At 36.9% G+C, this 23,891-nt stretch overlaps 1 protein-coding gene across 1 annotated transcript in view; it reads left to right on the forward strand.

The window, feature by feature from the left end:
* Window positions 1–10,667: 10,667 nt before the first annotated feature.
* Window positions 10,668–23,891, forward strand: part of IL15 (interleukin 15) — a 58,484-nt gene continuing 45,260 nt past the window's right edge. Inside the window, exon 1 of the mRNA XM_068542543.1 lies at window positions 10,668–10,765. The gene's annotated coding sequence lies outside the window, so the exon portion shown is untranslated. The remainder of the gene's footprint in view (window positions 10,766–23,891) is intronic.

The raw sequence follows: 23,891 nt of genomic DNA on the forward strand, positions 1-23,891 counted from the left end.
TTATTTTGAGGTTTTATATTTGCAATTTTAGAAAAATTTTGATGATTATTTTCTCATTTATGCACCCCCCCCTTTTTTTTTGCCAGACCACAAGTGGACAGAAGTTGAAATTTCTGCTTTCATCCTCTATGTCATTTGAGTCTTCCTTCATTTTCCCCTTCTAACCGTTCGTCCCTGAAGCCTTTGAGGACAGTGCCTGATCTAACCGTGTAGCTCATTCTTTCACTGTCCAGCAGTATTCATTCTGGCATTCAAGCTATTTACTTAATTCCTTACTTTATCACTTATTTTTAAAATATTTATTATACCCAGTTATTTCTTCATAATTTCTTCCTCCTGATTCATGTTTCCAAAGTACTTCTTACTGTTCTACAGGGAATTTATTATTTTTTAAAATTCTGGTTTAAATTCTTATTTGTTCCAGTAGGCTTTCCCCATCTGGCATACTTATTTCCAGTCTTTGTCACTCTTTTATGGAGTTCTCACTATATATTCTTCCCTATAAGTTTATCTTTCTTCAATTGAGATTATTGTTAGCCTAGTATTATCAGCCAAAAGACAAAGCCCTTGGCTGTAGCTGTGGTTCTCCAAATGTGTTGCTTGGGGCACCCTTCAGGTTGAAGACCCTTTACTGTTGCTTTCTGGATTTAACAGCTCCACAACTCTCCGCTCTTCTGATACCTTGTTTCCCAAGGATCCTTCCCAGTCTCTTGCTGTTGGTGCCCCATTGTCTGGTAGTAGTGATGTAAAGAGCAATTACTTGGACTCAGGGTATGGGCTTATGCAATTATGTTGACAGTTTTCTGAGTGCCCCACAGTCCAGGCCCAGCCAGCAAGTGTCAGTCAAGTGAAGCAGGCATCTCCTAATCCTGTATTTCAGGGAAGATGAGGGAGGGAACAGGATACAGCAACTAGAACCTCCCTCCTCATCCCATCCTCCACTTCTGGTCCCCGACTCTGTCTAGCTTTGGGCTGCCAAACTGAGATCCAATTTCCTTCTCTCTCTCAAGGGATTTTCACAGATGTGGCATTAGTTCCTGAGCATGCCTTGGCATTCTAAAAACCATCTGATTTCTCCAGAACCCATGAGGCAGATTTCCAAAGAGGGAGCCAGCTGCCCTTGCTGTTTCTTAATCTAACTAGGAACTGCCCAAGATTAATCATTCTCCTTCCCCCCAACTGATTTATTCAAGAAACAGTAAATGTGTAAATATATAATAATATTTGCCATTATTATCATGAAGCCACGTTGGACCAAGATCCCAGAGGTCCCAGTATAAAAGCCAGAGCGTGGTGTCGTGGCCACAGTGTAAAGGAGATTGTGAAATTTCCATCTTCCCCATTCCTCAAAGGTAGAAAACTGTTCATTGGGTGACAATGAGTTAGAATGAAGCAGAGTTTATTCAGAGCAGTTATGGGTGGCATGTTTACCTGAGTTGTTCTGACTCAGAAAGTAGTTATTTGGAAATAAGTGGAGTGAAGTAAGTGGCATTGCAGCAGCATTTTGCCAGTGGTGCTGCTGGTACAGGATTGTTAGATCTAAGGTGTGAAATTAAAACGATTCAAAATCTACCAATACTTCCCTTTAGTTATCGTCATTACATATGGGGTTGAAAGCCCCAAGCGTATGGTAACCCTAGATTTTAGGGATGAGTAGACCTGTTTTGTAATTGGAGCGAATATGTCGAAGCAGCACGGTGCAGAGCACATGCCTTGTGCCCCCTATTAGCTGAATGAACTGCTGGTGAAGGATTAAACTGGGCATCCAAGACACATGGTAGACCCCAGTTTTACCTACTTGTGTAACACTGGACCAGACATTCAGTTTCTCTTCACTTTTTTTTCTCTTCTGGAAAATGAAGATGTTTAGACCAGAGGAATTCCTTCAGGTTCAAATCAGATGGTATTGAGGATTAATATAACATGGATGAATTTGACAATATGCTGGTAACTGACCTGTGACCTTTATTAAGGTGTACTTAGGCACTGGAAGGGACTTTAGACGCCATCCAATTACACCTCCCTATTAAAGATAAAGAAACGAAGGTTAAGAAACATGAACTACCTTGCTCTGGTCACATAGCTGTCTACAGACAGAACGAAGACCAGGGCTGTGTCTGTAGGCTTCCACTCCGTTCCATGGTTGATAAGGTTAGAGAGGCTCCAGATTTCATCAAGGAGCCTTCAATCTCAATATTACGTGAACATCATAACGTTCTAATGATGAACAGAAGGGAAAGATGGTAGTGTGCATGGAGTCTAGTAAAAGAAAAATGGTGACCACCGCCATTGTTTACACGAGTCCAAAGAGACAGATTCTGTTTCTATAAAAATTAATGTTGTGGTCCCAGCACATGGTCGTGACACATTTAATGCTAATTGTTTAGAAGGCTATGTCCTATAGCCTAATGGAGATAATTTTCTTTCTTTTTTTTTTGGCCGCACCGTACATGGCTTCCGGGATCTTAGTTCCCGGACCAGGGATCGTACCCATGGCCCTGCAGTGGAAACGCAGAGTCCTAACCACTAGACCGCCAGGGATTTCCCTGGAGATAATTTTTTATGTTGTAGATACATTCTGCAAGACTTTACAGTTTCCTTTGTTCTCATTCCATGTTTGTCAAAGTATCTTCTTGTGAGTAATTTGGTCATTTAAGTTAATAGTGCAGCCTCTGTTATTTAGGGATGGCTCTGGTGCAAGAAGCAGCTACCCACATTTACCTCTTCATAACCCCCTCTGAAAACAAACAAAAAAGCCCTCAAAAGAAATCTAACACTTTACAAAAATGCAGTCATCTTGGGCATCCTGTACAAGTACACCCAGCAAAAAGGGTCAGAATCTTAAAAGACTATAAAAAATATGTAATCCCATAGAAAGAATTGAGTATTTCAATCCCGTAGAGGCACACTGAATATTTGATGATGTCTGTACAGCCCGTTTTCTTGGCACAAAAGCTGAGGGGCATGGAAGACGTAGAAAGCAGAGAAAACTGGAAAGCAAAGATTAGAAAGAATAAAGGAATGGCAATCTATTCATAGTGGTAGTTTTAGTAACTAGTATTTAAATAAGAATATTTAAGGAGATCAATGAAAGAAAAGGTAAAGAACTAAAACTGATTAAGTCTCCCCATCTGGGGGTAGCCATTCTGTTAGCTGTGTCCCAGGTAAGGACACAGCCCTGGTGGAGAAGAAAGAACCAGCAGTGCTGAAAAGGTAGACAAGTTCTACTGTCCAGTCCAGGAAAAAGAAGGCCAGCAGCCACATGGACCACACTAGAACTCAGGAGTGTAAGCACTCTGTCAATTTTTTTTTTATAAAGGAGACACAATTACATGATTTTAAATTTATTTTATTTTATTTTATTTTATGTTTTTGTCCACACCGTGCGCGGCATGTGAGATCTTAGTTCCCCCACCAGGGATCAAACCTGGGCCTCCTGCAGTAGAAGCCCAGAGTCTTAACCACTGGACCTCCAGGGAAGTCCGTCTGCCAATTTTTAAATAAATTTTATTAATAGAGACAGCCAGCTTCCTAGGAGTTTTGTAAGCCCTACTGCTTTGCTCTGTAGACTTGAGAAGTTTAGTCTGCTTGTCAGGAAGGAGCCCACCAGCAATGCCGTAGAAACAAGACATTTGGGATTACTATAGCAAATCTGTGGCCACAATGTTAATTCAGGGTTTCAAAGTTCAGGGTAAATCATTTGATCCATTTCATAAAGAGCCAAATATTTGGACTGGGAAATACCAGAGGCCTAATCAGCAAGAAAAATAAAACAATAGGAGAATGGTAACCAGCTCTAGTGACCTGGAAACAGGGTACTGAGGAATTATTGGTCTAAAGTACATCTGTATTTAATAAAAGAGCAGCTTTGCCTTAGCTTTCTTTTTTTTTTTTTACTTAATTGTAAGTGTTGTTTCTGAGGATTGTGGTAATCATACCTCTTTGCTTCTGTTAGGGATTGGTGAGAAGCAAGAGAGATGTTTGAATCCAGTTATTTGCCAGCGGGAGATGTGCTATATAATTAAGCTGTTGTTTTCACTGATAGGTTATTATCAGTGGGTAATAAAAAATTGTGCATCATTATAAATTGTCATATGGCGCATTTCATGCTACAACAGCTGAGGTATGTGTTCCGTGGCAGCACCAAGCAATCATGTAGAGATTGGTGCCGCTATGGCGGTTATAAATCACAACATACACTTTAATAGTTAATTATCTATAGTGGCAGAACTGGAAAACTGTTTAGTAATGATTGGCTTATTTTTATGATGAAGAATAATTTTTATATAGATCTTCTTTTTATACAAATACCTGAAGAAGGCAAAAGCAGAACATTCATTTTAGACACATACTTAGGAACTTTTCGGTTTGGGGCTCATTTATCTTTAGCTGCAAATATTTGAAGGGTCAGAAAGTCACCAAAATAGCTTTCCATGTATAACTTTAGAGTTTAAAATTATAGGGGCTTCCCTGGTGGCGCAGTGGTTGGGAGTCCGCCTGCCAATGCAGGGGACACGGGTTCGTGCCCCGGTCCGGGAAGATCCCACATGCCGCGGAGCGGCTGGGCCCGTGAGCCACAACTACTGAGCCTGCGCGTCTGGAGCCTGTGCTCCGCAATGGGAGAGGCCGCGACAGTGAGAGGCCCGCGCACAGTGATGAAGAGTGGCCCCCACTCGCCACAACTAGAGAAAGCCCTTGCACAGAAACGAAGACCCAACACAGCCAAAAATAAATAAATAAATAAATAAATAAATTTATTAAAAAAAAAATTATATATATTTCATATTCCAGTTATATGAAGATACTGCATAGTAGGACTAAAAAGGCCCAAGCTGGCCACTACTAAATTCAGCTCTATCTGGTTTTTTCTTTCGGAAACCACAAGTTAACAAGGGAATGTCTTGGCTTATGGGATACAAGGAAAATATTGCTTTGTTCTTGAAAGGCTAAAGCTGCAAGTCTTCTCTCCCATCTTTCTCTTTCCTTTCTCTTGGTATTACTATATTTTTGTTATTCTTCTCCACTTCTCTTTCTTTCCTCATCATGATTTTTCTGTTCTTCAAAACTGAGCTCAAGTATACTCCCTATAAAAACCTCATCTGGACTGACCCAGCTGTCTCTTCCCCTTCAATTCTGTTGTCTTAGATTTTGCCCTACTCATGGAAAAGTTTAACAGACTTCTCTGTGAGAATTTAAAAATCCTATCAGGGGGTTTATGTGTACCCAACTAGACCATTGCAATCTAACGTATGAAAATGTTTGTTCCCAGAATTTGACCCAATAAAGAGCTTGCCCCAGAATGTAAATTCACCACATCACTAGCACATGTTTAGTTCATCCAACATTTCTTTTTTCCTAGTAAGACTTTTCTGAAGAAGGAATTAGTGCAAGCTTTTTTTTTTTAATTTAATTTTTTTTTTTTTTTTTTGCCACATCGCACAGCTTGCGGGATTGAACCTGGGGCCCCGGCAGTGAGAACGCCGAGTGGTAACCCCTGGACCACTAGGGAATTCCCAGGGCAAGCTTTCTTCATTGTAACCTGGCACTTGAATAACGCTGAGCTAGACTGTGAGAATGTTAAAGGCCACTGTGTCTCTTTCCAGTCCTCTGGGAGGGGTGGAAGAGCCTGATTGTGAGGAACGAGATGACTGGTTCTTGGTGAGGTGCTACATTCACAGTAGTGATGATGGCTGAGAGGTAACATTTTACGTGTTCACTGTGTCCTATGTAGTCTGCATGAAGGAGCTCACTTGAACCTCACAATGACCCAGTGAGGTAGGTATTCTTATTTTCCCTATTCTACAGATGAGGAAACTGAGGCTCTGAGAGATTAACTTTCCCTAAACCTTACCGTTAGTAAGTGTCTAAGTTGGAATTCAACCCAGATATGTGTGAAACCAGTTTCTGTGCTATACCTAGGTCAGTGCTAGCCAGAAGTTTCTGCAGTGATGAAAATGTTCTCTGTCTGCCGTGTCCAGTATGGTAGCCACTAACCACGTGTGACATTTGGGCACTTGAAATGTGGCCGGCTCAACTGAGGATGTCAATTTCTAGTTTTGTTTTATTTTAATTAATTTATGTTTATTTTAAAACAGCCACATTTGGCTAGTGGCTATTGTATTGGACAGCACAGCTTCAGATACTTTTTAAATGTTTCTGGCTATAGGCTAATAAGGGGAAAACCAAACCAGGAAAATACATTAAGAGAATGTGCAGTTCTTTCTCCATTTCTAGAGCTTCCCTGGATCCCACATTTTTAAAAAATATTGTTTTTAGAAGGAAAGGAAGGAAGGAAGGAGGGAAGGAAGGAAAGAAGGAAGGAAGGAAGGAAGGAAAGAAGGGAGGGAGGAAGGAAGGGAGGAAGGGCTGTTTAAATCTATTGCTGTTTAGAAACAATAGGATTCAATTAAAAAGCAAACAAATGATTGGCTCCTCTGGTTCAGGCACTCTGTTAGGCTTCAGGCCTTATGAGTAAATGAATAAGATATGGTTCCCATCTTGAAGGAGTTCACAGTCTAAGTAACTTTGTAGAGGATGTTATACATTTTTTTCCAGAGTTTCTTCATGTATGATTAGACAAAATATTTAAATGTCTGCTATTTATTACTTTACAGTGTTTTGCTTTTCATTTTTAATATGTTAATTTTTTGAAGAGGTCATCTATTTCTATCGTTTAAAATTCAAAGGTCAAAGTGCTTTTAATATCCTCCTGTAGAAACAACTAACGCTATCATTTTCTAGTGTGTGTCTTTACAAATATTTTGTGCACACACAAGAAAATGTACACATATATTTAATCCTTCCCCTTTTTAAAAACACGTACATACTACTGCCTAACCTTGCTGTTTGGACTTAAAAAATATACCTTGGATATTTTTTCATTCTAGTACTTAAAGAATTTCTCATTTTCGTTCTATGGATGCATAATATTTCATTAAACGGACATATCATAATTTAAACATTCCTCTATTGTTATTTTTGTTTCCTTTATTGTTTTTTATTGTTTATTGTTCCTCCATTGTTATTTCCATTCTTTTGCCATTACAGGAAATACTGACATGAGTAACTTTAGCAATTATATTCTCATGTGAGCTACAGTGAACTGCATTCATGTTTCCCAGAACATATTCCACAGAACACAAGTCTCAGAAGATGCTCAATATGAAAAGAGGCTTCTGGGGCTAAATAACTTCCGGTGACTCTGTGTATTCATTGGAGGTTCACAGTGCACATTGTCAAATTAAAGGGGGTCCCGCCATAATCTATGTCCGATTAATCCAAGTGTTTCTCAACCATACATTTTCTCAAGAAAGAGCATCTACTCTTTTTGTAGGTTGGGTTCCCTGGGAAGCAGACTCTGAGATAGAAATGTACATGCAGGAGACTCAATGGGGCATGTTCTCAGGAACAACACTTGACGGAAGTGAGGGGGAATGGAAGTAAGTGGGTAGAGGGAGAAGTTGAGCTAGGATGCAGTTGCAGCAGAAGCCTCAGCCAGTCAGTCTCACGGGGAGTGCCGTGAAGCTGTGATGACCCTTCAGGGATATTCCAACTCCAGGGAAGGAGGCCAGGCCCCCAGGGAGGGGTTGTGACCTTGTGCTGGGCAGCTGTCTTCCACTGAGGGCATTTCTGTGGAGAGGCTCAGCTCTGAGCTCTCAGCTGGGGTAATGAGTGCCTCAGTGTTCACTACAACTCTGAATAGCATCTTTGCATCTTTTATGAAAATGTATATCAATTCTTAGATACCCTTGCTGTCCAGAGAAAGGCATTTGGTCTCTTTGGGACCTTTTTTTTTTTTTTTTCTCTATGAAATATGGATGCCTGGCTGGATGTTCTTTGGAGTATCTAACATTCTTTGTTTCTAATTCCATTTAATATGTACTAATTAAAGTCCAAGATAAGAGACAAATTTTCCCAAACATGTGGTTGGCCACATAGAGGCCAACAATCTGATTAGGTCAGCCTTAATCTGTTATCATGGCTGTGCAGTGATGGAGAACGAGCATGGTTATAGCGCTTTCAAGAATATGTCACTTAACTTGAGGCAGATTATTAGGGCAAAATGGCAGCTGAGCTGAGTTGAAGTTTTTTGTTTTTTAAATATTTTGGTTACCCCTTGTTAGGTGTTTCCTGAAGAAGCTAGCCTGCTATCTTCCTAGAAACATTAGCCCTTATGGCTAATAATTGAAAGATGAAACTACATAGGGTATGGAAGGCAGGAGTCCATCTAGCTTTAAACCACAGACTTAGGTGCTGGTATTCATCCTCTCTTTTGAAGCTCAGGGTAAACAGGTGTAGCCAAAAAGCCATAGCAGTTCTCAGGGTCTTTCCATTTGAGAATCAGATGGGTCTAAGTGCCCATCCTGTGCCTTTCAGGATATTTGCTAATTTCATACTCATGCCTCCTGCAGAATTTATCAGTTGTGGTGGCTATCCAGGAAGCTTATTACTTGGTTGAAGAGGAAAAATGTCCAAGGAAGAGGTCTCTCTTAGGTGTGCCTGATAGAGTTGATGAAGGTTTGTAGAGAGGATAGAAAAATATCCAAGAAAAAATCTCAAAGAAAAAGTTCTTAGGAGATAATAGAAGTGGGAAGTAAAACCAGGACTAAGGAGTTGGCTGTTATGTGAACGTGATGCAGAGAAGAAAGCAAAAAAAGAAAAAAAAAAAAAAGCTAAGATTGATGGCTGTGTCTAAGATCAACTTTTAAATTGAATAAACATTTTTCTCAAAAACCTTAATCTTTTTTTCTTTTAACAAAAAGCTTCATAAGGATTCTTATTATTCTTCTCATTATTATATAATAGTAATGAATGAGGTGAGAGATTGTTAAAAAGAGAGTTTGAAAGGGAATAAACTAGAAAAGTCATTGCTAGAGACTGGAGAAATGATGGAATAGGAATTTGCCTTAAATTGATCCAAAATGAGTTACTCTTTTCTGAACAATCATTGCCTCTTCCCTTTTCCTCCGTAACAGGTGGTATCAAAGACCTATTTATGCTAACTCTTCAATGTTTCTGGAACGACTTCCCTCATAATCCATTTGTAATTATCCGTTTGCAAAAGTGTCAGATCCTATAGCATTTTGGTCACTTCCAATTATTGAATTGTCTAGTCCATTTAAAATTCCAGTCTCATCTCCATATATTCCCTCAGCTCAAGTTAGGCCTGTGGGACCCGTTGGGGGAAGAGGGTGTGGTCCACGTCTTCATGCTTTCTAACCTCCTTCTGGTTTTAACTGCAGGAAGTTGGGGACTGAGAGAGTGGCATAGGGCAGACGGGCCAAACGGCTCCTGACTGAACTAGGCTATCCTCTGTTAGTTGTTGCTTCTCTTCCTGGATAACAAGAATGAATCATTGAAAGCTTCTGTGTAGGAGGTTCCAAAGTTGGGCTCTCCTGTGGGCCATGTGTGTGAGTTCTTCCACACACCTGTAGGGGCCTCCACACCAGCCCTCTGTAGGTGATTAGGCTTAACCTCTTCCTACCCTCTTATCAGTTTCCCCTGGTGGTACAGCCCACCAGGTCTGATTTTGAGTCCCCTTGCAAGGAGGCCAGTCTTGATCCATGGGAAACTCACACAGCTTTGCTGGATCAAACCCTGGAAACAAAATTTGATACTTTTCTTCATTATTTTTTTCTTTAGTCATGTAGGTTTAAGAACAAATCAACCATCTCATGAGCTGATATGATGTCTAGTCAGGGGATGCGATGCCAGTCTGTATTATTCAGCTCAGGCTGCCATAACAAAATAGCACACCTGGGCTTCTGGAGGCTGGAAGGTACAAGATCAAGATGCCAGCTGATTGAGTTCTCGAATGGTGAGGACTCCCTTCCTGGCTTGCAGATGGCTGCCTTCTCACTGTGTCCTCACGTGGTGGAGAGAGAGAGGAAGGAAGCAAGCTCTCTGATGTCACTTATCATAAAGGCACTATCCATCCCATCATGAGGGCTCCACCCTTATAACCTCATTTAAACCTAATTACCTCCCAAAGCCCTGTCTCCAAATACCATCACAATGGGGGTTAGGGCTTCAACATAAGAATTTTGGGGAGACACAATTCAGTTTATAGCACAGTCTCTTGTGTATAATCCCATAGCACTTTCCGTCATGTTCCTCACTGGTGATTCCAATCATTTCCTTTCCCTTCCCATACTGGTATTTTAGTCTTCTGTATATGGACTGGGAATGGGGTCTTGGGATGGAGTTGATGGTTTGGAGATAGTAGAAATAGTAAGGGTTTGCCTACCTCTGAGTTCTCCCTGGAGCAGGTGTCTGGACCTAGCTACAAAATTCTTTTTAGAATGTGGGAAACTTAATGCTTCTTTATCCCCAACATTTGGTTCTGGTCACCAGTTCCAGGGCAAAAGTAAAAAAAATCTTTATTTTAAATGATGTCTGATTCTTTCTTTTCCCAAATGAAGCAGCTATAGACAACATGGATGTGAGTTAAATTCTGAGGAAGACTGAAGATTTTAGGAACAATTAATTTTACAAAGTTTCTATTGACTTCTGAAACTTTCTCCATATGAGGTTTCCTGTCTTTTCTAGCATCATCAGATGCAGAAGTAAGCATAAATTCAAGGAAGGGAAGATTATTCAATACACAATTTTAAATCTTTTTATCCTACCTTTGATTCCTACAGAATCCATTCCTACATATGGTCATGTGGTTCTATAAAACAATGTCCCGTCATGTGCTATGTTGGTGACGTCACAGGAAGCAAAGAAGTCAGTGTTAGAAGATAGCAAACGTACAGGAGGTCATGTAAGTAAAGGTTTTAAGAATTACATCATACAGTATAGACCCGTTTGTGTAATAATGTATAATTAATAATAATGAAGATCTGGCAAACCGGGGATGTTATATATATATCCGGAATTTAAAAAAATGAGCATCTTAGTTAAAAAAGAAAATGCCATTTGTTATAGAATGTTGAAAGCATTTTCTGAGGACAGAGAACACTGCACATAACAGAGGTGGGCAAATTTTTTCTGAAAAAAACCAGACAGGCTTTGCCAGCCAAATGATCTCTTTTGCAACTACTAAACTCTGCCCTTATTGCTGGAAATCAGCTGTAGACATGGATGGGCATGGATTTGTCCCAACAAAACTTTATTTACAAAAACAAATGGCCGGTGAAGTTTGGCCTGTGGGTCGTAGTTTGCCAACCCTTGGCATATTAGACGAAGAAATTCTGCATCTCACTTTTTGCTACTATTAAGTTAATTTTAAAGGAACTGGGGTGCTTAAAATTAAATAATGAATGCAATGCAACTATCAAATTTCCGAATGATTTTACAAGTGTAAGGAAATTAGAGAATAATGTAGATTAGAGTTCTTGAATGACTATTTGAAACTTTTGAAAATTGTTTGAGAATGATGTAAAATCAAGTACAGTCTCAAGAACTAAACAAAATAAAGCTGCAGAAATGGAAATCCAAGGAACTGACTTCTTCTTGATAAAGCGAACACATGCATTTAATTTTTACTTTCAGTTATAATATTTAACTCCTTTAGAAAAATTTCTGAATCATTTGTATAGATCAGGATAAGCAGTAGAGTAAATACAGGGGTTTATGAAAAGTGAAACTCTTTATAAGAGTCCTAAGAGGAAAAAAGTAATTCCTCTCTTGTGCAATCATTTCTGGCATCAGAAAATAATGAAGTAAATATAAACTGGAAGAAAAAGTGTGAAGAAAATGTCCTCTGCTTATAATTGCCTACAAAGTAAAACATATCCTCTAACTTCATGTGCTTCTTTGAAATTGCTCTGTTTCCTAGATTCTTTATAGGGAATCCCCTAAACTCGAGAAACAACTTACTGACAGTCTTAGGGTTAAACACATTTTATGTATTGCTACCACTGATGGCTCAAAGAAGAAGCAGGAGGGCATTTTGGGTGTTGAGGAGTAGAACTGGGACATTTTTGTAATAGCAACATAGCTCTAAATTGTCTTGTCACTGTTTATGAAAATAAATAAACATACTATTTTAAAAAATTCCATTATGATCAATTCTGGGGCAAAAACCAGGGGAATTTTCTTTAAGTGAAATCATACTTGAAATATGGAAGAAATTAAACAGGAATCTCCCCTCAGTTGTTTTGAAGTCATAAAAAAAGTGCTTTCTCTTTTTCAGAATTCTCCTTGATTCCTAGTTTTTGAGTAGGTTGTTTCTTGAGTTTAGGGATTCCTAATAAAAATTCAGAGCAGTTTCCTTTGGGTTACTTAAAAACAGAAGCTTCCTTTGGGGTACTTAAATAATCATATTATGTTGTGGTTATTTGTGGAGGCCTGTGATAGCTGTTCTTATCTGGTGTGAGGAAGGGTCTCAAGATTTTACTTTTAGTTTTTTGTTTTATTTCTTATTATCTTTCTGATTATCAAAGTAACATGTGCTCAGTATAGTACGAGTGAAAACTACAGAAAAGTGTAAAGTGGGAAAAACATCACCAGTAATGCAATAACTAAGAGGCAGCTTATTACATGATTCTTTCCAGGGCTATTTTTTCTACATGGTTGACATAAAAATTATTGAAAATTCACTTTGTACTTTTGTCTGTTTAACAATAAACTGTGACATTTCCCTGTGATATTACACAAGTTAACATTATTTTTAATGTGTATATAATACTCCAACTTAAAATATATCACAACCTATTATAATCTCATTAATTTGTGGTTATTAAAATAATACTTCAGTAAATATATTTTTGAATAAATCCCTGACCAGATTTCTGAAAATTTTATTAGGAAAATTTTCTAGGAGGAGAATTAAAATGTTTAAAGTTATAAATATTTTAATGGTGCTCAAGACATACTCCAGAAAATATGTACAAATTTATATCTTTGTCATCCCTTTGTGAGTCTTGGTGACATTGCATCCTCATCAGTGCTGACATTAACAGCTTTTTTTTTTTTAACATCTTTATTGGAGTATAATTGCTTTACAATGGTGTGTTAGTTTCTGCTGTATAACAAAGTGAATCAACTCTACATAAACATATATTCCCATATCTCCTCCCTCTTGAGTCTCCCTCCCACCCTTCCTATCCCACTCCTCTAGGTGGACACAAAGCACCGAGCTGATCTCCCTGTGCTATGCAGCTGCTTCCCACTAGCTATCTGTTTTACATTTGGTAGTGTATATATGTCCATGCCACTCTCTCACTTCGTCCCAGCTTACCCTTCCCCCTCCCTGTGTCCTTAAGTCCATTCTCTACATCTGTGTCTTTATTCCTGTCCTGCCCCTCGGTTCTTCAGAACCATATTTTTTTCTTTTTTTATCTTCTATGTATATGTGTTAGCATATGGTATTTGTTTTTCTCTTTCTGACTTACTTCACTCTGTATGACAGTCTCTAGGTCCATCCACCTCACTACAAATAACTCAATTTCCTTTCTTTTTATGGCTGAGTAATATTCCATTGTATATATGTGCCACATCTTCTTTATCCATTCATCTGGCGATGGACAAAACAATCCTTCCTGGTTCCATAATGAGCAGTGGATTGGACCAAATGTAATTCTCTCGGAAATCATGTAGAATGGGATTGTGGAAAGAGCCACAAACTAAGTCCAAAGCAAAACTCAGAGATAGTGAAAAGCTTTAAAATCCAAACCCTGTGGAGTATAGGCAAAAGCAACTGAGGCTAGAGAATTTGCACAGGAAGTTCCACTGGAGGAACGGAGAGGAATGGAAGTATGGAGGGGGCCCAGTGATGACAGCTGTCAACAATCACCAACAAGAAGGAAAGAGCCCAGTTCTGAGTGGGGACTGAGGCTGAACAGGGATTCATTGCTGGGAGAAATGGAGAAAAATTCTTTGTGCCCATGGGTGGAAGATCTCAGAAAGCCCATCTTTCAAAAAGGAGGGAAATGCATTGGTAGGAAAGGGCTGTGTCCCTCAGTGGTAGCTTCCAGTGACAAAGCTGGAAGAGGTCAGAACTGGTGCGTAGCAGCTTCTTGTAAGCTCTGATGGACTCCACAAGTACATCCTGACAGGCGGGATGGGTGCACTTGCTCACATCCTGAGTTTCCTGCCCGGGATTTCCTCCTGACATGGAAATGTGGACAAGTTAACGGGCTGTCTGGCTAATCTTTGACCAATGGGATGCAGGAATTAGCAACACATTCTCGCCCCTTCCTCTGTCTGGGGGTGACTGTTCTGTAGCTCTGCGCACGTAGGAATGGCAAGCCCCACGACACGTTCTTCTATGGGCCTCACCCCTTTCCTGCTGCTTTCCTATTTTTACCTTCTCTTGCCTTCCCGGAATTGCACTATTTAATAGAATCCTTTTTCTGTGCCTAATGATGATGTCATATCTTTATTGTTTACCTGAATTCCATTGGAATTTCTCCTCTGATTCCTGAGTTATTCAAAAAGTGTATCATTTATTTTTCACACAATTGAGAATTTCACACAATTGAGAATTGAGAAAATACATTAAGAATTAATTTTTTGGTATTGATTTCACAGCCAGAATTCTGTCACATAATAAACACTGAATAATTTTAGTCCTTTAACTGTAATGACTTGCTTTTTGGTCCTTCCATTTACTTTCAGCCTGTCTTTGTCCTTATGTTACAAGTGTACCTTCTAAAACCACAGATTTTACATTTTTGTTTTTAATTTAATCTGGCAATCATAGTCTGTTACATAGAGCATTTAATCCATTTTCATTTAATATAATTACTCATATAGCTGTGTTTATATCTACCAGTCTACTCTTTGTTTCCATTTGACCCATCTCTTTTCGTAGTTTTGTTCTTCCTTTCTTGCCTTAATTCGGATTAATCGACTTTTTACTATCCCTGTTTCCTCTACTAATTCATTAATTAATATTATTTTACTCTTTGTATTTGTTACCTTAAATATTACATTGTAATATCTTTTGTATCTTTTAAAGTTGTCACTCAAGATTACAACTCAAGATTAGTTATTACCTAGATATTACAGTATGCATCATTTGCAAGTTACATCCTATCCAATGATTTTTTTTCAAGAAGATATTATTTCAGTGTGATTTAAACCCTTCCAGAGGAATACAAGCTCAAATTATTTTAGTGAAGGGAGACTATCATTGGCACCTAAACTTGGTCAAAATTTCACAAGAAGAAAACTATTCCCAGTTTTATTTAAGAATATCAATGAAAAACTCTCCAGAAAATTATTAGCAGCAGCTCATTAAAGGGGTTATATATCATGATGAAGTAGGGTTCATTCCAGGGATGAAAGATTATGAACTCTATTAAAATAATTCATCATGATAGTTGATCTAAGGGAAAAAAAAAATCACATGTTAATTTCTACTCATTTGACAAAAATTCAACAGCCATTCTGGACGTTTCAAAAAAGAGAGACAGCTCAATAAAGAAAGAGTTAAACATTTTATAAGCATGACGGACTGACAGACCGTGTGTTCACACGGACTCACGCGCAAACTCAGCCCGGCGATAGCATTGTAAGTAATGACCAAACGCTAGAGGCACTTCTGCTACTTCTGCTCGAAGTACAAACAAGATAAGTGTGTCCACCTCTCACCCCTGCTGGTGATGCTGTACCAGTGTTGTTAGTTAACAAAGCCAGACGAGAGAAAGAAATTTGAGGTATGAAACTTAGAAAGGTGGAAGTAAAACTGTTATTTGTAAATGACAAAATACATAGAAAATCCAAAAAAATCTAGCTGAAAATGTTCTATTACTCAATTCCACCATCTAAAAGAGAAAGAGATAAAAAGATAAATCTGACTCATTAAAAAAAAAAATCCTTTTGCTGGCAAAAACCAAACCAAACCAAAACAAAAACTCTGGGGAAATTCTAAAGGAGAATAATAAGCTGGGAAAAAAATATCTGCCTCTCAAATCACCAGGAGTTTTCTCTCTAAATATATTTTAGGAATTGTGGGAGTGTGGAGAAATGCAAAGCAACAGAACAGTGGGCAAAGATGAATGAACAGTTTGCATAAGAAAATACAAATAATATTTTGGTTCATAAAAAATATTTAACCTCATGTAAAATGCTAGTTGTTATTTAATTTTATGTAAGGAATGTGGGAATATAAGTATATATTTCTAAATTTGCTTGCATTTCATAAGGAAACTTCCAAGCATTCGCAAGAACTAAAAATGGTTGCCTAAATCAAGAGAGGAGGTTGAGGGAAAAATAGGTTAACAGGGATAAGAATCAGGGTACAATTTCTAAATGAATACCTTTTCCTATTGTTTTGTTTTTCAACCGTGTAAATACATTACCTTTACAAAAAAATATAATAAACTATTTTTTAATTATATGTTTCAGCTGTACAACGTTATAATTTGACATCTGTATACGTAGAGATCACCCCCTAAAAGTCAATAAAATGTAATGTTTTCCCCAATTTGAAAAGTGAAAAATGCATTTCATTTTAATTTGCTTTCTTGATTACTACAGGTATTGGATTCCTTAAAGTGTTCATCTGTTTGCATTTTCACTGAAATTATTTGTTTGTTATTCATATTTAGATATATTTTTGTTTTTCTTAACTAAATGTTATAATCCTTTCATATATAAGGAACAAGTACATTTTAACATATTTATTTCACTTTTTTCACTCTGTTCACCCTATCATTTTATTATACTTTAACTTATAGAGCATATTAATTTTTATTTTGTCAAATTTGTCAATTTATTTTGTTGATTTTTTTTTAATTGCTTTAAAGCCTATCCAGAAATCAGATTCTTACTTATAAATTTTTTTCAGATGTTTTTCGCCATATGCATTTGTCATATGGTGAGATGAGAGTATAATTTTTCTCCTAAATCACTAACCAATGGCTTCATAGAAACTTTGTTAAATAATAACTCTTCCCTCACCTGCTGCTTTAAGATTCAGTGTTACGATATTTCATTGAGTAAGCTGTCAGTATTTCAGTGAGAAACTTATTTTCATTTTGTGATAAATTTTAACATCCACTAGGTCTAGTTCCTCTTTATTACTTTTCTATTTCAAAATTATTCTCACTATTTTCACCAGTGGATTTTCCCAGATGAACTTAAAGATCATAATGTCAATTTCACCCCTGATTTCATTTCTTATAAAATAATTTGGAAAAAATGATATCTCTGTAATACACAGTGCTTCTATCCAGGAATAAAGTCTACTTCTCAAATTATTTGTCTTTTTTTGCTTTTTAATTTAGTTTTATTGATTTTCATATAGCTCTAGTATATTCCTTATCATATTTATTCCTAAGTGAGTTAGATAATTTCCTTTACATACTGCTAAGATATAGAATGAAGAATATGAAAATTATTGGTTATTTAACTTTTATTTATCATTTATTTTGTTCCAAACCATCTCAAATAACTTACCATTTCAGTTCTTATGATGTCTTAGGTACTATGTTTAGCTTTGTTAAACAGTTGTACAGTTTATAAGTAATCGCTTATCGTTTTGAATGGTTATAACTAGAGTTTCTTATTTTTCTGCTTTATGTTATTAATCAGAAATTCCAGGAAAGTTCCAAAGAAAAGCCACCAGGGTATCTTAATCTTTCTCCTGAATACAACAGGGACACTTACAGTGATTTATTAGTAGGTTTGAAGTTGGTATTAGTTTAAAGAAGATTTGATTATGTTAAGAAATAATTATTCTATTCCTTTTATTAAGAATTTTTTTTTTTAGAGAATGGATGCTGAATTTTGTGAAATGCATTGTGGGGCACTGTTGGTGCAGTGTTTAAGAGATTGGGCTGGCTGGAATTTGAAGCCCAGCTCTACCACTTAGGAACATTGTATTAAACTCAGACTAGCTACTGATGCTCTCAGTTTCGTCATTTGTAAAATGGAGACAGCAGGTGTTGGAGCACCGCTGGTTTAATTCACACCCTATTTTTTTTTCAGTGTGCCACTGTCAGTATGTCATGCACCTTCAAAAAAAAAAATGTATTTGCTTCGTCCAGTCAGCATGATTAAGGAACAAGTTTGTCTTCTGCTTTTCAAGGCTCTGTTTATTCAGGAAGGAAGGGTGGAGTTGAGTTAAATACTAATTTAAAAAAATTTTTTTTTAGTTCTCATAGTAGGTGATAATGTGGGGCATGTTTATTTTTGTCTTGGTGTCCTGATGCGCATAATATTCAAAAAGTTGTCAAAATACTTTGATTGGTTAGTCATATGCACATATATACTGAGGGCTAGTCACGATGCATATAAGCATGAACCTCATTACCATCACCTACCATTAGTAAGCTTACTTATTTAATCCTCTATCTTATCTTAATTTTAATTTTCTGACACAGTAAGTTATTTTAATTTTCTGTGGAAACCTAACCTTACATTGTTCACATTTTTATGGGACAATTGAGCTTTCTCTGTCACTGTTATGTAAAGCTCATGCTACAGAACTATAATTTGTGCATTAAAAAAGTATGCAGAAGGGATGTATACCTTTTAATACATATTAAACCACTTTGTGGTTTTATTAAAACTTGTTAAATGATTGATTTTGTAACGGAGATAATGCTTAGTGCTAAATATGCCAGAAAAATATATGCACATCCTTGGTAAGAGGTATTTTCTTTAGAGTGGAGGACATTTTGAAAGATAGATACTGCAGATCCTCTGAGCCTCAGTCTACCTTTCCAGGCCATGCTTGTAAGCTATCTCTGCTGTACTTGGATCATCTTCCTTTATGCCACCTCACCACTACCTCTCCCCTGAAGGTCTGGCTCTCCGTAGCCATCCTCCATGTTCTCTTGTGGATTTCGGCAGAAACTTCTGGGTTCCTTCCAGTGAGGAGGCTTGGGTGTGTTAAGTCAATCCTTCTCTCTGCCGAATTAATCCTCACCTTTATTTTTCTCTCACATTTGGCTGCCTGTGGAGTGGGGCTATCCTTCTTGTCAGTATCCATCAGGAATTCCAAAGTTGGGGCACAGGACTAAGCCTTGCCGCCAAACGCACTCTCAACCCATTCCGCCAAGGGCACCGACCCCTCAATGGAGAATTTGTTTCACACCTGTCTTCTTCTACCTGCTTCTCTTAGCTTTCCCACCCTCCTGGCTGAAACATTTACTTACATCACATCTTTCTGATCCTGAGGGCAACCTGTTGCCCACCCTTCATAGACAGGTAGTGTTTTCACTCTCTACTGTAGAAGAAACTGTAGACTAACTTTCATTTTCAAGGAGCCTCAGGAAAGCCAGACAGTAGGAATTTTCCAAACAGGAGGTCACACTGGTTTAATTCTGAGAAGAGTATAGTACAGTGCTAAAAACACGGCAATAAGCCAGGCTGCCTGGTTTCCTGCCCTGGTGTTGCCACTTAGTAGCTGTATAACTTTGGGCTAAAAATCTCTGTTCGTCAGATTTCTCATATTTAGAATAATGATAGTAACAGTCCCTTCCTTATAAAGTTGTTGTAACAAAAAATTGGTTAATACTATGTAAATAGCTCAGAACAGTAACTAAGTAGTCAGTACTTGATATTTGTTAGTAATTATTCTTTTATTATGATTATTAGTAATAGTAAAAAAAATTCTTCTTTTATATATTTGAAGATGTAGAACGTAAGTAGAATACAATAAAGTGATGGGTCTAGCTGCCGGGAGATAAATAGCTTCTTACTGGCAACCACTTAAATGGAAAATAAAGTTGGAAATGCATGTGCCTGATTAGGTAGGACTTTGAAAATGCCATATAATTTAGACATACAATAGTAAGCAATAGGAAAACTTGATAAAATTTAAGTGATTTATGATGAGAATAAAGTTGTTTTAAATTAACCCATGACGAGCACAGACAGAATCAAAGAGTGAAATAGAGATTGTAGTTACGGGAATTCAGCCTTAAGGTGATGCAAACCTAGATTAAATTGTGGCAAATGGCAGTGGTGACACAGAAAAGCACAGAAATGGTTATCAGGGCTCAGACAGAGACTCTGGCCATGGTTATTTCTGACCCAAGGGTCATGGTTTAATTCAGTTGAATTTAAGAGAAATGGAGAGTTAGAAGAGGGTGTTGTCTGGGCAGAAAAACTTTGATTTTAGATTAATTAAGTTTGAGATAGTGATAGGCTATTCAGATGGAAATATCCATTGATCAGGGATGGGCAAACTTTTTTGTGTAAAAGGTCAGATAGTAAATATTTAAGTCTTTGTGGGCTAGATATGGTCTCTGTTACATATTCTTTTAAAATTTTCTTCTTTTACGAATTTTAATTTTTTTAAGTAAAAATGTAGAACAAAAGCTGCAACCTGATTTGCCCCATCAAGCCACAGTTTGCAAACCCCTGCTAGAATTTATTGTCAAAGAACAGAACCATGGCAGAGATGTCTGGGCTAGAGATCTAGAATTCTTAATCTTTAACATATATATGTTTTGAAAAGTCATTGCTGAATATGGATACTATATGTAGTATTCTAATTAAAATCAAATTGTATGGTGAAAATAAAATGATATAAATATTTAAATTAAAAGTTTTTCTCCCAGAAACAGATTTTATAAAATCATGTCCTACTTCTCATGAGCCCTGTAAAGTTACTTTCTAAGGACTTCTAGCGACTAAATACAAAAGTAATTTCAATAAAATTAATATAGATATGTTTTTTAAAATATTGGTTAGAATTTAACATAATAGTTTCTGAAAATTCCTAATTTCATAATTCTAAGGATATTAATGCAAATAAAGTTTCACTTACTGGGTGTCACAGAGACAAAAAGTGCTACTTTTTTTTTTTTTATGAGAGCATCATGATAAATGATAGAACAAAACATTACATAATTGTAGCCAACTGCACTTGGCATCAAGGAATAAGGATTATTTATGTTTTAACTATAGGATTAGAGGGTGTTATATTCTTTTAAAACTGACCTAAATAAATGCATTATAGAAAGAATTTAGTAAAACAACTTGAGTTCTTTAATTCTATCTAAATTAACCAAAATCAATGGCATAATTTAAAGAAGCCTCTTAAACTAGCTAAAATTAATGAGTCCATTTATTTCCCTCAATTCGAGTAGATCACTGGAGAGTAATTATATTTTCCTGACTGAATTTTATTGATCTTAAGTTTAGCCGAGGCATTTTGCTTCTTACAACAGATTTCTAGGGAGATCTAATCTTTCCCCGTTAGAACCAAGACATTATTTTATTTGTTTTTTTAAGATGATACCTTATTTCAGATAAACTTTTGATATCTACGAAGAGTATTACTTTCTTAAAGATGCAGAGTTCAGATTACAGAAAGTAGTTTTAAATTCAATATTGTGTTTAGCTTCAGGTACTAAATTTTGAGAAAAACATTGATGCATTAGGTTTTACTTAGAAGAAGACAACCAGGAATATAAACTATCTATGTACTAACTTAAGTGAAAAATAGCCAAACAACTAGCATCGAAAAGAAAGACTTTGGAGGGGCTGGGCATGGGGGTGGGCTACATGTATATCAGTTTTCTTAAATATTTAAAGTAATAGAGGAAACAACAAGTTGATTCGTCCATCCATTTATCTATCCATCCACCCACCCATCCGTCCATCCATCCAACCTTTTCAAAATTGACTTTCTGTTTGTCATGTTGCATGCACTTAAGATACAAAGATGAGTAAGACATCCCCCCCCCCAAAGTAGCTCACAGACTAATGAGGATACTCACAGTTTTGTGGGCAGTTATTAGCTAGGTAAACTAATCAGCCTTGGTTTTCTTCTCTGTAAGTCTGGATAATAGTAATAACTAGCTCATAAAGTTATGGTTAGGGAAAAAATGAGGTTGTGAAAAGTACTGCAAAGTGCTATAGAAAGTTAGATGATTTCGTATTATAGACTGAGGGGTATATTGGCAAGAGATTACTAACTCATATTTTCTAAATCTTGTGATTTAGAAATTTATATATGGTGAATCAGTTATCTATTGCTGGGTAACAAACCATCCAAACTGTATTGACTTAAAGCCACAGTGCTTTATTATTTCTCATGATTCTGTTTGTTGACTGGTCAGTTTCTCTGCTGGTCTTGTCTGGGCTTATTCAAGATTCCTTACTCACGTGTCTGGGGCCTTGGGGCTGGCTGTGGTCTGAGTTTTTCTCTCTATGTAGTTTTTTCATTTAGCAGTCTAGCTGGATTTTCTTTCAAGACAGCAGAAGCATTCAAAAGATGGAGAAAACAGAGAGGCAAGGCCTCTTACAACCTAGCCTTGGAAGTTGCATTTTATTTTGGTCACATCCTCTCAGTCACAGCAAGTTATAGGGACAGGGCCAGCCCAGGTTAATGGGAGGGAAAATAGACTTCACCTTTCTATGGAAGGAGTGGTGATGTCATACTGTACAAGGGCACAGGGATGGAGGGATTGTTGTGGCCATTTGCAACGTGGTGAGTCTTCATTTCACATTTGGTAAAATGTGAGTCTTTATACAATGGCTGGCAGTTGCAGTTTTTTTTTGTATTTCAGTGATCATTACTAGCAAATAATAATATGACGTAAGATAAAAGAAATATTGCAGCATCTTCTAACTGGTACATTATGAGTAAAGGTTCTGTCTGTATCTATGAGGAAAAAATCTACTAATTTGAGAGTTTTGAAGTCTCATTAGTTGATCTTCAGTGGTTCAGCAATGGAAGTAAATCTTGCCTCTTACTAGCTGTCACTAGTAAGTGACAAAAAGATAAATATATCTTTCCTTCATGACAAAAAGATAAATATATTTTAATTCAATTTTTCTTTTATTTCAGTGCATAGCCGAGGCTGAGAGAGCACAGAGTGGTGATGGGGAGGAATTTTGTTTTATTTTTTTGTTTTAATCTAGTAGTTTCAATGTCATTTCTAACTGGTTAGTCTCCTTACTTTTTAAATGACATAACAAAATATTATTTTATTGCATTCATCTATCTTTGTTGTTTTATAGTCTCAGTGACTTTATAATTTATATGCCTCATCTTGAGGGTATGTATGACAAAACAGAAACAAATTTCTCCATTTTGCTAAAAACAAGGATTTCAAACATTTGGAAGTGGCAATAATTTTTCTGAAAAGTATTAACAGGATACAGATTGAACAAAAGACTCAGTATGTAAAAGCAGGAGCGCTCCTAACCATTTCTGGTTTGGTGCTGCCCAGTTTAAAAAAAACAAACACATAAAAGCAGTGATAACAAAGTAAAAATATTCCAGTTTATAGGCAATTATATATGTTGATTATAGTCTCTCGTTAGAGGGAAGGTCTTTCATTTTCTTGAAAATGCAATACAATTTCTTATCTTCGGGCCTTTAAATATTCTGCTGCTTTTGGATAGAATGTTTTATATATGTCTGTTAGGTCAGATGGCTGACCTAACATGTAGTTTAAGTCAAGTGTTTCCTTATTGATTTTCTGTCTGGATGATCTATCCACTGATATAACTGGGGTGTTAAAGTTCTCTACTATTACTGTATTTCTTTCCTTTTCTCCCCTTAGGTATATTAATATTTGCTTTATATATTTAGATGCTCCTATGTTGGGTGCATAAATACTTACAAATGTTGTATCCTCTTGTTGGATTGGCCCCTTTATCATTATGTAATGACCTTTCCTTAACTCAAGTCCATTTAGCTCATGTATATAAAATATTTTGCTGTCATCCTGACAGCAGTCTCACAGATTCACTCGCTTTTCAATTTTATTATATGGTTTATCCTCTTTCAAAGTACTCTAGTTTCTTATCCCCATTCCTAATATTTCAACATAATTAATTTTCTGCCCTTTTCTCTCAATCCACATTTCCACTTTCATAGCTATGCATTATTTTGACCGGACAATGTAAGCAAATTGAACATTCACAAAGTACTTAATCTTTCCTGTTTGGATCCTAAAATTTAGAGAGTTTTGCTGAAGTTGTTATTAGATTTGCACAGGTTTAGGTAATTCTTCAGCTGTTCTTTATCG

The sequence above is a fragment of the Eschrichtius robustus genome, chromosome 4 (assembly GCF_028021215.1).
Source record: "Eschrichtius robustus isolate mEscRob2 chromosome 4, mEscRob2.pri, whole genome shotgun sequence".
NCBI classification, from domain to species: Eukaryota; Metazoa; Chordata; class Mammalia; order Artiodactyla; family Eschrichtiidae; genus Eschrichtius; species Eschrichtius robustus.